This window comes from Uloborus diversus, chromosome 3 (genome assembly GCF_026930045.1).
Source record: "Uloborus diversus isolate 005 chromosome 3, Udiv.v.3.1, whole genome shotgun sequence".
Classification (NCBI taxonomy): domain Eukaryota; kingdom Metazoa; phylum Arthropoda; class Arachnida; order Araneae; family Uloboridae; genus Uloborus; species Uloborus diversus.
In genome coordinates, this window is record NC_072733.1 from 216,726,734 (window position 1) to 216,742,576 (window position 15,843).

Here is a 15,843-nt window from a genome sequence, read left to right on the forward strand (position 1 = left end):
TTGCAGACAATTTAACATCGCTTATTTTTTTAATTTGTTAAGTGAAAATTTTTCATGTTGTGAATAGCTTACATGATACAAAAATCCTTCATATGCATGACATTAAAATTTTGTTCATTATTCATCATTAGTTATTAATAGTAAAAAGATATCATTCATTACCTGTTAGTAACATTTTGTATCACCTCATTCATCCCTTATTGACTTAGGAATCCTCTCCAACACCCTTTTCTAGTAAAGGAGAGTCGGGAAAAATGGGATAATGTTGCATTCTTGCCGAAATAAAAAGTGAAAAATTATTTCCAGTTTTTCCAGTAGATGTAATAGCTTTATACTCTTGCTGCTACATTTATTGGACAGGCTGGAAAAGCTTTTTAATTTTATTTCATAGTAAATGCAGCACTGTCCCATTCTTCTCAACTCTCCCCTGCTAATGTAATTTTTAGTATCCTTAATTTCTAACCTGTGTATCTAACATGTCTATAACAGAAAAATGTAATGAGTCTTTTAAATGTTACACTAAAGAGCATATTCAACTGAACCAGAATTTGATTGAGTCAAATACAATCAATTCTATCTACCAATAGCGAACTCGGTAATTTCCTTTGCCCTACCAAGAAGTAAATTTCTCTCGACACTTCTGGTAGAAAGAATTTGATTGAATCGAACACAATCGAGTTCAATATGCCCCTAAGAAAGCATACAGGAACTGAATTCCTCGATAGTACTGAATATTTTAACGATTGATATTGCCCAATTTTGTTCTAATGTATGTACAAAAATTAGAAACTCAGGAAATATAAATACATAAAAAATTCTCACAGTGTAATTAAAAATAACTAGTATTTATGACTTGATGTTGATTTATAGGTCGAAAAGCTGCCCCACTGTTTTGGGCTAGTTTTTATATGCTTACCGGCCACTTTTTTATCCATAGTTTGGAGACCAACATATTTAGTTTAATCATTTGAAAACAATTCAAAGTATAAATGCTAATTGTTTGGGAATTGTTTCTTTCATTTCACACTTTGTAATCAAGAATAACAGTTATTTCAAATACTTTTTGTGCAAATGAATTCTTAAAAATAATTAAGAGCATATAAAATAAAAGAAATAGTTTCAAAATTTCTAATGAAATTCATTATATTTAATATTAATTATGAATGTTAAAGTTTATCTAATTATTGATTTTTATTCATCAATAAGAGATGTTTATGGAACTGCTCCAAAAGCACTGCAGTCTGCTTGAAAATGGCAATTTTCCTGCTCTAAAAGGTGTTCCAAAATGCTCTGAAGAAGGCTTGGAGTAGTAATCAACGAATAGGTAATCGTAAATCAACAATTTTGTAATCATAGTCAATATAATCAATTATATTTTTGTGTGATAGTTATTATAATCGAAAAACTGAAAATTCCTGTAATCATTGTGGTTATCAAAATTATTAAAACTTGATGTAATCAAAAATGTAATCAGCAAATTTATTATCATAATTTCATCCTGCAATCAGGATTACAAATCAAAATTTAAAAAATGTGTCTGTAGTCAAAATTGACCTGGAATGGCAGAAGATGTTTGGACATTTATTCCGAGTTCAGGATTAAGTCTTGGTTCTCACCTTCAGCCTGGAAAATGTATTGAAACACCACATATTTCTATCAAGCTTTTTGAGACAAAATCAGTGCCCCTAAATTTGATGATGACAGGAACCTGGAATCTGTTTGGAGATAGGTTGTCAACATCTCTGCTTGAGTGTTGCTATTGACTTCCATTATAATGATAAAGTTCATTTGAAACTTGTCACTGTAATAATTTTGTGTTAGTATTTAAACTGAAGCATTTATCAGAAGAATAAAATGCAAACTTTTCATTTACATAAAATACTGATGCTACATAAAATGGTTTAATGAAGTTGGTGTACTAAAAAAATGTTTTAAAAAGGCATACTTTAAGTTAAAGGTAATTTGTTCACTGTTATATATTGCACCCAAAAACATGACTACATTGATATGTACTTACCTCTTCTGAATTTATCAACTGTTTATACATCATTAATTTTTAAGTTAGCGAATTATATTAATAGCAACATTATTGGTGACTTTTTTCCCAAAAGAGTAAAAAGCATTTAAAAATAAGTGTTCATAAGAATTATTACTTTTTATTTCATTCTTCTTTTTTCCTTATAATCATTGAGTCATTACTAACAGCTTTATATTTTTGAACAGATTGTAGAATATTTGGAATGAATAACTATGTGTTTAGCTCTTTTCTTGTAAGCATTTATGGAAATATTCATGGATCACACTAGAGGGTAAGTTTACAACAAAAATATAAATAATGTGCTTATTATCTAATGAGAAATCAGTAACATGCATTTGTTAAAATTAAGAATGTATCTGCCACCTAGTTAAAAAAAAAAAAAAACCTTGCTTGTCAGAGTTTTCAATGCAAAAAAAAAATTGTGATGAAAAAGTCATGTTGTCAATCAAAAGAAAGAGAACAAGTTTTGTGTAGAGTTTCACAGCTTCAATAGATTTTTGAAATAAGTAATCAATGCAATTAAAAATAAGCTTCAAAAATAAATAATATAGTTTTATATTAGTTCCTGAAGATTTCCCATGAAACTTTTTTTTAAAATGATGCAGTTCTCAATTGTCTGCCACAATTTTACCAATGAAAAAAATAAAAAAATCTAGAAATTAAATTATTTTATTATTACTGTTATCATGTACATTTCCTATGAACCATCTAATCCTATCTCATTACTTTAATATGTTACGGTCTGAAAATAAGCGTATTTTGAGGTTCACTTGAAAAACAAAATTGAACATCATTTTGTGCATAATATTATAAACATGCAAACACGGACACACCAGCTTGCTTGCTCACACACTATGCACACATATATGATAAAATTGTGTATATATTTCATGCAAATATAAAATTTTACTTTTTCTGTTACTCTTAAATGTAGTTCTTTGGTTTCCTTGCTTTCTAAGGCCTTATTTCCTCTTTTACTATGTTTCAATTTCTTTAACACTGTAACCTGCAGCACAGCAAAAGTGAAACAAAGCTGCTTTACATGCTTAACTTTATGTTTAAACCTCCCTATTCTTCGAAATGCTTTTAGAAATTAAAGGTTAGCCAGCAAAACCATTCTGTATCTTTGTTACACCTTAAATAATTGCACAGAAAAAAGTTTTCTTATCAATTGGTTTATAAGAAACATAATAGAACAGTTTTTGTTATACCTGTTGGAATTGTTAGTTAAAACACTAAGAGGAAGGGGAAAAAACTTAGTTTTAAAGTTTTAATATCTCTATTTAGTAGTCATAACAATATTCGTCATCAATGTTTGGTAATTGTAGTCAATCATGTTCTCTACCTCTCATTGTAGTCATATACAAAAGCAAATTTTTAAAGCCATTATGATTGAGGTCATATTCGCATTATTCTCCAATACATTTCAAAGCAAATGGGCTCCTTGAACAGGGATCAATACTGGCTGATTTCCCTACCATTTTTCGGTACCTTCACAAAAATCTTCCTTTAAAATGGGTACTTTCACAAAAACCATTTAATAAAATGAGCAACTTCACACACCTTGGGGTGTCACCTATGCTGTTTGTGGTGTTATCCCCCTCCCACAAACACACACAAATTTACCCTTAAAAATGCATTTAGTTTAATATTTTTCAGAAACTTGCAATTCCACTTTGGGTGTTACGCCCCCCAGACGGTGATGCCTGGGACAGACCCTCCCCCCATAGTGACGCCATTGCTTCATATATATATATATATATATATATACACACATTCACATCAATTTTACACATTTTATTTTGTATTTAGATTAGTAGGAATGACAACACGATATCTCTCCCCATATTATTACACCCTAGTCTACAGATAACCCATCTTTTCAACTAAAATATTTCTTAACCTCTTCATCTGTAACTTTCTGTGGAAAACCATAGGTTATGTAATTAAGCAATCTATCCAAGAACTAATAAATGCCTAAAGCTTCCTTATGTATCATAGAATGTTTTCTTCAGCCATTCTAAAAACTCTGGATATGAAATAGATTGGTCATTTAGATTTATCTGCCAACACATGAGATAACACTGCCCCTATTCAATGTTGACTTGCATCACATGCCAACCTCAACAGTTTTGAACCATTAAAATGAATCTGAATGTGATCTGATGCAATTTTTTTCTTTGCATCTTCAAAAGCTTTTTGACATTTGCTACTCCATTTGAACTCAGCATCCTTTTTTGTAGTAAATTATGTAACAGTTTCATTTTTGATGCTAAAGTTTTAATAAACTTCAAATAATAATCAACCAGTAAAAACTCTTAGCATCTATAACTTATTTCGGACATGGGAAATATAAAAGTCCTTCAACTTTTGTTCATTTTTTGTGAAACCCTTTTTACTAATCATGTGTCCGAAGTACACATGACATACTATCTATAAAAAATTATCTTTTTCAAAAAATTAATCCAAAACCTTGCACTTTGCAATCTGCTCAAAACAGCCTCCAAATTCTTTCAATGTTCCTTTTTATTTCTCCATGTTGCTAAAAGTCATCAGAAAATTTATTTGAAATTTCTGGTAACAGTCCAAAATTCAGCATATTACAAAATCCTTAAGCATGTTGGGCCTGTTGCTCTCCAATTTGGTGTCTTATATTATACTTTCAAGCATGAAATTTTAAAAATATAGGATTTAAAACTTTTCTGGTTTTGTACTTTTGTTTTTCCTTCTTATGAGAAACATTGGCATTTTAATATTTTTTGAATGCAGATTGGCAATTTTCCCTCCAAGTTAGCATCAAATGCTGATGAGGATGTCTATGCCTAATTTCTTAAATAATGGGTGCTGAAGCCTTAGCATTTTTCATTTCCTTTCAGAAATAAATAAGTAAATTGTAGGCTACCACTTTTGGCGACTAACATGACATTTTGTAGTCACCGGAACAAATATTTTAGTGGCCACTGGCGCGTGGATACCACAGGTCTCAACCTTTACGTATGTACAATTGTTGAAAATCAATTAAGGATTTTGTCAATTTTATAGTATTTCTCCATTTTTTATGACATAGCTTACCAATCACTTTATGCTACAAATACTCTTAAGCAGAATATTTGTTTTGCTAAGAGTTTCACTTTTCATTCATAAATCATATTTTTTGACTGTGTTAGCATCAATAAGTGTGGCACAGATTTCCCCCATTTAATACCTTAAATGTACTTTATTGGAAAAATATTATTTAATTAGCTGTTAGCTACTGCTTCAATTGAATGAGTAGAGTTTCCTCCTACCTTTGCTTTATGACAGCCACAATACATGTTATGTGTGTTAGATAAGTTTCAAGTAATTAGTCTAGGGTATTGCTATTTCAAACTGGTGATTGGAAAAATATCTTTTTTTGATGAGGAAACATAAATTATTGCAGTGTAATAGTTTAAACAATACATTTTTTTTTATGAGCCTACACATAGGTTTTAATATTATCCTCAATGTGTCCAGGGAAATCCAGACATGTTCCCAAGTTAATTGTCAAAGTATAATTCCATATTTATGTACTATAAAAAAATAACAACAACTGAAAATTAATTTATGGTATCTGGCATATTTTTTGTTTCTCGTGTTTTTAGATTAGTATATTGGATGTTACATTTATATTTTCACTTTGTCGGTATTTTAATTAATTTATTTATATATATATTTTTTTTTTTTGTGTTTTAATGTGAAGTTTAGGGTATTTTGAATAGCTGTACTCACAATATTCTTTAACATCATTAGCATCTATTTATGAGTACAGTAAGTATAAATTGCATGAAAATTCAGAATGTTCAATACATGATGGGTTCACACTAGGGGTTGCCCAATTCTTGCAACTTTTTCTAAAATCCCACTCAATAAAATTCTTTTGGCTGGCTGTTCTCGCTGATGACCATTGACAGACATACGTTAAAAAGATTACAAAATTTCTCCTCTTGGATTTTTCTATTTATTTTTCCAAATATAAATTAAATGGCTTCCGATAACTTTCAACTGCTATCTTATTATCAATGAACAGAATAATCTAGGATTTTAGAAACAAAAAAAAACAGGACTAGATCATTGAAAATAACTTGACTATTTGGGTTTACCGGGTGCTCAACCACTTTTTGGAATTTTAAGTTTTACTTCTGCTCCTACTTGCACCAAACAAAACATATTTTTATCTCATTTTGCATCGAAGCTGTACAAAAATGCTGTCATTGGCATTGATACATTTTTATTGCACTTCAGAGTGTTTCATTAGCACAAAGTTTAGTAAATGAGTGATTTAAAAAATGAATTTGGCAGAAAGTAGATGATAAGATTTTAATGTTAATTTTTCTTTTATAAAAATTAAATCAATATCTCTAAACTAACAAGATGCTCATTTATTCTAGCAGACAAATGAAACGTTCACTTTCAATGTTATGCTCCTTAAATAAGTTTTATGCTACAATGATTTGCAAATACTTAGTTCAAATAAATATTTATACAAAACGTTCAAGCAATGACAAAATAGTACTCCCACTTCAATTGTAAAAATGGCTCTTAGAAATGTTTTCAGAGTGGGAGATCCCACCTTATATATATATTTTTTCAGTAGTGTGAACCCTGCTTACATGTTTTCTTTGAAAAGTAATTTCTAAAAAAGTTTTTTTTTGCTAAGTTGATTAATTATTGGTCAATATAAGTGCAATATAACCATTCTTTTACCAAAAAATTCATTTATTGAGTAATGTGATTTTCTGTACACACTTTCCTGATTGAAAAATTTAGTTTGTTTATGAAGACATGTGCATTAAGTACATAATGTATACCTCAAAATATTACTTACAAATATCACTGAAAATAGGGCTGAGGGAAGTCAGCATACCATGAGGGAGACTGCCTAACATATAAGTGAAAATTATATCGAGTTACTAAGTTCATTAGTTACTGAGTAGATGATATCAGATTTTTAATAAAATGAAATTGTATTTAAGTTAGATATCACTTAGGGTTGGTTCAAGTTATTAGATCTTAAAAATTTTTAAACTAATGCTATGATATAGGTGAGTATGAGTTGATCAATCAATATACTTGAAAAATACCTTATTGCTTATAAAAATATTGTATTTATTTCCCCTCATCTCTTAAATTTGGAGTACTATAGAAAATTGAAATTATGATTGAAGAAGAAAGAAAGAACAAGCGTATTCTATAGACTTGTATTTTTATTATCAGCAGTTACATTAATTTTTGTAATATCAGAAAAAAAAATCTTACCTTCAATGCACTTTTTAACGTAAGAGTTTTTTCTTTATTTGTTTTATCTATAGTGATCTCTATGTGATCTCTATATTTATATCTTTCCCATAACCGCTTCCAATTGTTACGTGAAAACTTTTATTTGTTGGTTTCTTTCTTTATGTGTGAAAAATGAATAAATTGAATTTTGCTATTGAAAAATATGTGGTATTAACTTCTGTTAATGTACTTTTTGCTTAATCTTTTTAAACGTAACTTATTTTTGGTAACTAAACATTTTTTGAATTTTTTATCTGTATAGGTAGCAATTGATGGTGAATGCATTACTGATTTGAAAAAAAAAAAAAAAAAGAGAATCTTTTGGCATCAACCCCTGGTAAGTTTCTTCAAAGTATTTAACTAATTTTTTGTGTTAACCAGAAATTTCAGTAGAAATGATGAAATGAAAGAGGGCCAAGCATTTATGCCAAATCAGAAAGCCATTCTTACTCAACTTCTTAATAACATTAGGGGGCTTCACTCCTGCTCGTTTTGCTCGCCAACCCCCCCCCCCCCCCCCATCGCCTGTGGTATGATCAAGTCATTTCTAGAAAAAGTTTCACTAACTACCTTCACTTAGCTTTACTATCAGCATTACTAGTTCACAAAATTACAAGGGACTGTTGGATGTTGCTTAGCTGGAAGTCTGCTTTCCCACAAAATGTAAACCCAATATTCTAAAATCTTTTCCTGTTGATCATTATAAATGAAATATAAGGTTGGTAAAATGAATATTTCAAGATTGGTAGATTATATCTGGCTGCAATTGAAGGGTTGTGCATTTTAAGATGATCATGTAGATGGTGCTTATTTTATGGAAGTGTAACATTAAATGTTACTTTTTGTATATTTGTAAATACTAAAATTTTCGAACCACTCACCAGTTCTGCAGTGATAGTTATCTGTAAAAGAAGATATCTTTGCTTTATGAAATTAGAGCAAGCTATAAAATCAAGGCAAGTTAAAGCACATAATAGTTCTTTTTACTTAATATTTCATCTTTCATTCTCTGTCCGAATGAGCTTTTTAAAAAACTTGCCGTTGTTAAACTTGTATTTTCATATACACTTTGCATACATCAAAATGGAAATCTAATGATTTTACCATCAATTAATTAAATTATTAGCGAAATCTCTGAAGCTAATGGTGTGAAACTATATACTAGATATTCAGTTAAATTTTTAGAAGAGACAAGCTAAGGTTCCCTTTTTCAGAAACATTCAGGTACTTCTTTAATATTAAAATCAGGGTTGCCAACTGCTCCTCATTTTGCAGAGTTGTTTTGCAAAAATGGCAAAACTCTGCTGCTCCGCATTTCCTGGCTGAGCCTTTTGAAGCAATCAGGTGAATACCCCTTCTGCCGTGATCTTCTTGTCAGGATTTTTGCTGATGCATGCAGCATCCCAAGTGTTTCCAGGCAGAAATTTCGTTTCTTGGGTGGAGAGGGGAGAGGTTTGAGAGTGACGGTGCAAGCATTGACGTTTAGGCATTTCGAAATCCAATTGCATCCACTTCCGTAACACTGGCTCATTTTATCTACTATGCCATCTTACACTTAGACGTTAATTACTTCTTGTAGACTATTATTTTAAAACCTTCTTACCATTTTTTCTTTTTCTTGCTAAAGACTTGTACGCTCATTGTGCATTGTCACGCCAGGTCCATTTCCCCACCAAGCATTTTCCAGTGATCGTGCAAATACCCCTTACCTCTTTTCTGCTGAGATTTCCCCATCTGTGTCTTGCTGACTTACATGTACTTTCTTCGTTAGAAAGAAGAAATGAACTTGCTGTCAATGGGTTAGGGTAAAATAGGAGCTGAGGGGGGATTTTTCACGCATTTTGAAATTTCCTTGCATCTGCTGTCCTTCTTTTATTCAAAAATGTTATGCAGTTCCATACGAGCTGATTCTAGCCAACACAATTTGTTAAATTTAGTCTTAATCCTTACAGGCTTACCAAAGTTATGGCTCATGAAGATTTTAACAAAATTAAATTTATTTTAATTATATTTTGCTATTTTAGCATGACAAACATGTAAATATGAGAAATTAAAAGCTGATTTTACCCAAAGATTGAATTTGCATTTAAAGCTGTTTTATTAATTTAAAAATTAATAAAACAGCTTAATTATTTTTATACTAGGTCTTAAAATTATTATTATTAAAGCTCAAAAACAATTTGAAATACTTGGTTATAGTTATTTTTCCTTATTTTTGTACAAAGTATCGAACTGCTTCGCAAAATTTTAAATTGCTCCTCAAAATTACTATCAATTTGAGGAGTATCTCCTCTAATTGTTTCTCTAAGGTTCTCAACCCTGTAAAATGAATAACAGCACTACTCTTATTTTCATTTACATTTAAACATGATTTCACTAGATATACTGTAGAGAATGAAGAAGGTTAGATCAAAATGTACTGAAGTATGATTTTCCACATAATGTAACACAAATGATGCTGCTTTGCTCTGAGTGGGAAAACAAGACTTCCAAGCTAGTGGATTGTCTAGTTTCATACCGGAGTAGATCACAGATATGAGTTTGGTAACAATAGCAGCTTTATCAACAATTAGGGCTTGACCAATGGCAAATTTTGGCCGATGGGCTAATGCGGATTGTTGGCCAATGGTTCAGAGACGGCAGATGGCTGATTATGTTTTGTTTTAAATTTCCAATGGCCGATGCCAGTGGCCAATGGAAACACCTAACTAAGGACGGCCAAAATGTAGGTTTATAATATTTTTTAAGGAACAAAAAGGTATTCAGTACATTGTAGAAGCAGATGACAAGTCATACATTAAAGAATGGATAGATAAATATGATAGTTAGGCAACTGACATATTTATATTTCTTATTTTTTCAATGAAAATATTATGTCAAAAATCCCAGCAAAGTAGAGAAAAATATATGAGCAGCAGCAATATGATTTTAACAGGAGAAAAAAAAAGGGAAAGAGAGATGGGTTTAAAGGATTGAAATGAAAAGTCACACCATTAACGCTAGTAGTTAAATGTTGAAAGGTAAAAAGGAAAGAAAAACAAAACTTTACCAAAGATTTGTGGTATTTCAACCTATAAAAATTATAAAGATAGAAATCTAAAATATTACTTTTGAAAAATATAACTTTTAAAAGTGGTTGGTAAAACTTGAGGAAGCTTTCAAACAAAATTTTTATTTAAAAATAAATAAAAATAGTTAACAAAGCCAAGAAGGGTGAAGAGAAGCGGTCCTTAAACTCAATCCTTTTCTTAGTGTTCGGAATTGTGACCTGAATTTACAGTTTCGCAACTTCAGTTTTGAAAATTTGCTGTGGTTGAAAACCCCTCTTTTCCGTTAAAGTTACCAAGGATGACCTACAATCACGTTTTCAAAACTACAATTTTGAAAAAATTCCGGGGCAAAGCCCCATAATCCTATGTATGCCACACTTCGAAAATCATATAAAATTGCATTTTTGGAACTTCAATTTCTAAAAACTGGCATGGGAGAGTCTCTGACATAATGCCTACCAAAAGATGGCCTACGATTATGTTTATAAGCCTTCAATTAAAAAAAATAAATTAATAGAAATCCAGGAAACGCTCCCAAACTCCCTCTCTCAACATCATTAAAGTTCTTTTAAAATTATTTAGGTGTTAATTTTGAAATATTACTGCCCCCCCTCCTCTACACCTGTAACATTTCGGATCTGTCTAAAAGTTGTACGGAAGAGAAGTTGAATCCAAACCATCTTCCTTTAATATTCCCAAAAAACCTTGCAATCACATTTTAAAAACTTCTACTTTGAAAAACTTTCTTTGAAGAACAAGTCCTACTAGCATCAGCGAAGTTCTTTGGAAACTGTGTTTTTATTGCTTCAATTTCCCAAACTTTCTCTGCACGACTCCCTGAACCCCACCCCCTCCCTCTGCTTTTGCTACCAAAGCTGGGGCCTACACTTGCGTTTTTAAGACCTGAATTTCAAAGGCTTTGTGGGGGAGGAGCATACCCTGAGCCTCTTTCCCCACCAACGTCACCGAAAGTCTTAAACTTCTTTTTAGGACTTCAATATTTTAAAATTTCTGTTGAAGGTTTCCATAACTCCCTCCCCTTCGCCCTAACATAATCAAATATATCCTGAAATTGCGCATTTGAAATGTTGTTATTGAAAAATTACTGCAGAAGAGTGCCAAAATCCTATCTTTCCCTAATGCTTACAAAGATTTTTTGCACACGTGTTTTAAAGACAAACTGGAAACTAACTAATAATAATGATAATAAATCAAAAGTACAAATAAAACTTTCAGTAATGAATACCTCTATAACTAATATTCATCACAGCAAAAAATCAGTTCTATGCACACTATATCACAACAGCTGTTACATAAAACACAGAGCTTTTTAAGCAGTATACTAAACGTGAATATACTTACTAAGTACACTACATATTGTTAAACATCATTAACAGCAGATAATTATCTTTTGGATAAGTGAATTAGACTTAATTTATATTCATCCCATTATATCTAACGTAAGACATAATGGGCTTGAAAGAATGAAAGCATTTATATAAATGTTTAAAAAAATTTTGACATTCAATAATATTAGAATTTCCAAAGCTAAATTTATTTTTCTTTAATTGCTCACCTTAATAGCTGTGGATAAATGATTTTCTTAATTAGTTTATATTAGTATAATCACGGGGAAAGTTGAACATAGGATTTCAGGAAATGTAATTTTTTTCTCTTCAGTTTTCATTCCTGAATAAAAATTAAAAAAAAAGAAAATGACTACTGATAGAGTAAACTTATAACATGCAAACATTTTTTTAGGTGACGAGTTATAAAATTTAAAATAAGTATTTCAGTGAAAAAAACTAGCCTTTTTTATAGGTCTAAAGAGCGAGAAAAATGATGACTTTTTTAGGGATTTCAATCACCATGCACTGAATTTGGCGTTTCCCGCACTATTTTATGAATGAACTTTTACTGCAGTTAAAGTCTTCAATTAAGGGCCCAAATTATGTGCCAGAATATGAGATTTTATTTGTTTAGTGTTAGGTTAAAAATGGTTAGCTGAAATCGGGAAACAGGCTCTCGATTTTTGTTCGAGAAGAAAAAATTCCTGAGATGTTTGTCCCACAACATTGGTTGATCCCCTAAATTGGAGTCTCGTTTTTCGAACTGAGTTGCTCGATTAACATGCTAAAACAGACTGTAATTATTTCAATTTTAGAGCATAAAACTCTTAAAACTCTCATCAAAGTGAGTGTTTGATTAATGTTTGCCATGTTGTGAAAATATTGTAGTGATCCGGAACTTGGCATTTTTCCGAAGTCCAAAACTGGTGTTGGTCACGTTGTTGCCCGATTTTGGGCCCCATGTTGTTTTTACTTTTAATCATGCAGTGGAAAATAAATAAGAGTTAGATTTTTTTCCCTTTTTTTCCGAAAAACATTGGAAATACATCATAATTTAGGTGCTTTTCAGGATCGATGAGCTGATGTTTTTTCCAAGTTAGCATCGGCGGCCGATAGTGATGGCTAAATTTTTGAACAATCGGCGCTGATGCATCGGTCGAGCCCTATTAACAGTAAAAATATTATGTATGCAAATGCAAAGCAGTTAGTGTTAGTACCTTCAAAAAACTGGGAGCAACGCCCTATGGCTCTCTCTGCTGTCTTGTTTCTAACACTTCTGTAATCGCGGTGTTCACATACACTCCTCTGCACATCATCATCTTTAGGATTTCTTGGCAGAATTAAGACCATAAGTGCCTCTCATTATTTAAGGGCGCAAGGAAAGGCAGCAGTAAAAGAACAGGCTTTTAAAATTATTTTGCCACTTAATTTCCACCTTTATCAACTTTTACTTCCTTCCTTTCTAATTTCTAAAAGTTCTTCTGGGCAAGTTGCATTTTGTCTCTTCAAAATCAGCGGTAAAAGATTTTTCATCCATTCGAATATTTTCAATCCCGATATCTGCAAATTCTTTTTTCATGTCCCGTTTAATATTGGTGAGGTGGATCACAAATGTGTCTCATGACAGTGAGATGACTATCCGCTGGATTTTGCATCTTTTAATAGCTGACAGTTCAGCAAATTGATAAATCTCTGTCTTCAATTGATTATCATAAGGTAATTCAAGTTTCATTAAATAATGAACATATTTGGTTACCCATAAGTTTTACTACCTCTTTGGTGCTGCAAATTGATGTAATTGACATCTTTAAATTATATCCATAGTAAAAGGTTGCATTCTGTTTTAAACTTTGAGGGATTAGTCACTTAATTACACTTGTATGATTAAAAAAAATAGACCTAGGGATGCACCAATTAATCGGCCATAATAGGCCAAATTTTACTGATCAACTGGCAGAAAAAATATTTTTCAAGATCATTTTTTTAAAGTATACTTTAACAAGAAACTATGAGGAATACATTTATGAACAATAAATCAACTTAATTTGCTGTAAACATTATTTTAGAGCTGCAGTATGAAAGCGTACAGAGTAAAAACAAATAGTTTAGAAAGTGCGTAAAACTGAATGAAATATTAAAGAGCGATTCTCACAGCTGAAATTCACATGACACTACAAAGAATAATTAAATTTCAGGACATTAAAATCGAAATGTGAAAATTGTTTATCCCCAATGTTATAATTGTTTATATTTATTACGTTATTCTGACACCTTGCAACTACAAATTACGATAGTCATTTCATTTGTTTCTTTTTTAAATTTAAGGTTATAATTATTGAAATAAAAAGCGTGCCTTTGGGCAAAACGGGTTGGGCAAAGTGGGTATAGGATTTAATTCCAGATTAATCTCTCTACAGTGTAGTTCTTATTTTGACCTGCATGTACAGGACTGAAAGTGTACAATTTCTTTAGTTTCTAGAGTGATGTTAATGAAATCCATAAAAAAATTAGCAAATTTCATTCTGATAATTTTCTGCCTTACCTCTTCCCAGGCCCTTCATTTCTAATTTTCCAGGAGAGAGTGGGCAAAGCAAATTTTATCAGAAAGAAAGAAAAACAACTCCCACTTATATGTAAAAGAATTAATTTTTGAATTGTGGGGGGGGGGGGGATGGGCAATTGACCCACCCCTTAAACTCCTAAATGATAGACTTTCCTCTAACATGGTAATGCTGCAGTGATGGCATACTGCATTTTTACTTCATTACGCCAAAAAATCTAGTTCTTCTATAATCACAGTGTCTTACTATTCCTTGATTCACATTGCGAACAGAAATGGCAAAAGTTCGGGACTTATGCCTTTTCTGCACTTAATGAAAATTGTGGCCCCGAAATAAAATGTTTTGTTGTACAAGAATTCACTTCCCTTCTACAATAGTTTATTTCACTACATGAAAATATGGTAAAATCACAACTAACTTGATTTTGCAAAACATGGGACTCATGCCCTTTCTGTGATAATCGATTCATTTGTCACATCTTTCAAATAGGCAGTGAATCCATGATGACATCTTGCTATTATCAATGTTTAATTAGTTGCATATGCAACTGCATTATTAAGAAAAGCTTTTATCTATGATGTATTGATGTTGATTCAATGTTACAATTTTTACTCCTTTTTTTCTGAGATTATTTTCAGTTTGTAAGTAATGCCAGTATACCTTCTCTGGAGATACAATATCAATTTAACAATTCTGTACGGTATCACTCTGATAGAACAATCTCTGACTTGGAGACTGTTTATTTCTAAGGAAGTGAACTGAAATAGTGTAAGTTATTGGTGCTGAATTGAGTCGAGTTACCTTTGTAGTAGTATTTGAAAGTACAGTTAATTCTCGATAATTCGAAGTCCAATAACTCAAATATTACTATAACTCGAAGTTTTTATCTAGTCCCGACCCTTTTGTCTTTAATTCCATGCTAATTATTCTCAATATCTCGAAGTTAACTTCCTTGAACTCAAAGTTTTTTCAAAGATGACTCGAAATTTACTTCAAAAGAATGAAAAAAGAGAAAGAAGCAAGTGACTATGAGAGAAAAATTAATCTATCTTCACTTGCAATTCCTGCTCAATAGACCTCTAAAGGTAGAAGAGCACCTGTTGAGCCAATGTGCGGTAAATGAATTAGCTTGTTTTCTTTTGTTGTACTGTACTGCTTACACTTCGACATGTGGCTGGACTATGAACTTGCTTTTAAGCAGTCAAGTTGTCAAGTCAGCTGATGGTTTTATTCAAAGGCTGACCTAAGTTAAGATGCGTTCCCCCTTCATTCTTTATTTCAATCTTTTGCTGATAAGTTCCTGAGAGACAAAGTGAGTTTTCTTTACTGTTAAAGATGTCTAAGCAAGTACTCTGTCAATGATATTAAAAGAAAAAAAGAAATTTCTGAAGCAGTAGAATCTATGACCCCGAATTTGAAACAAATGAAGATGTGCACCTTTCCTGAAGTAGAATCAGCTCTATTCAAGTGGTTCCAGCAGTATCGAAATCAAAACCATGCTTTTGATTTTTTCTCTCAATATTTTTGATTAAACTGTGCATATTGTG

General features: G+C 31.5%; 1 long non-coding RNA gene across 1 annotated transcript in view; it reads left to right on the top strand.

Annotated features, from left to right (window-relative positions):
- Positions 1-7,675, top strand: part of LOC129219432 (uncharacterized) — a 38,527-nt gene extending 30,852 nt beyond the window's left edge. Inside the window, exons 4-5 of the long non-coding RNA XR_008580415.1 lie at positions 2,224-2,309; positions 7,599-7,675. This is a non-coding gene — a long non-coding RNA (uncharacterized LOC129219432). The remainder of the gene's footprint in view (positions 1-2,223; positions 2,310-7,598) is intronic.
- Positions 7,676-15,843: the final 8,168 nt, after the last annotated feature.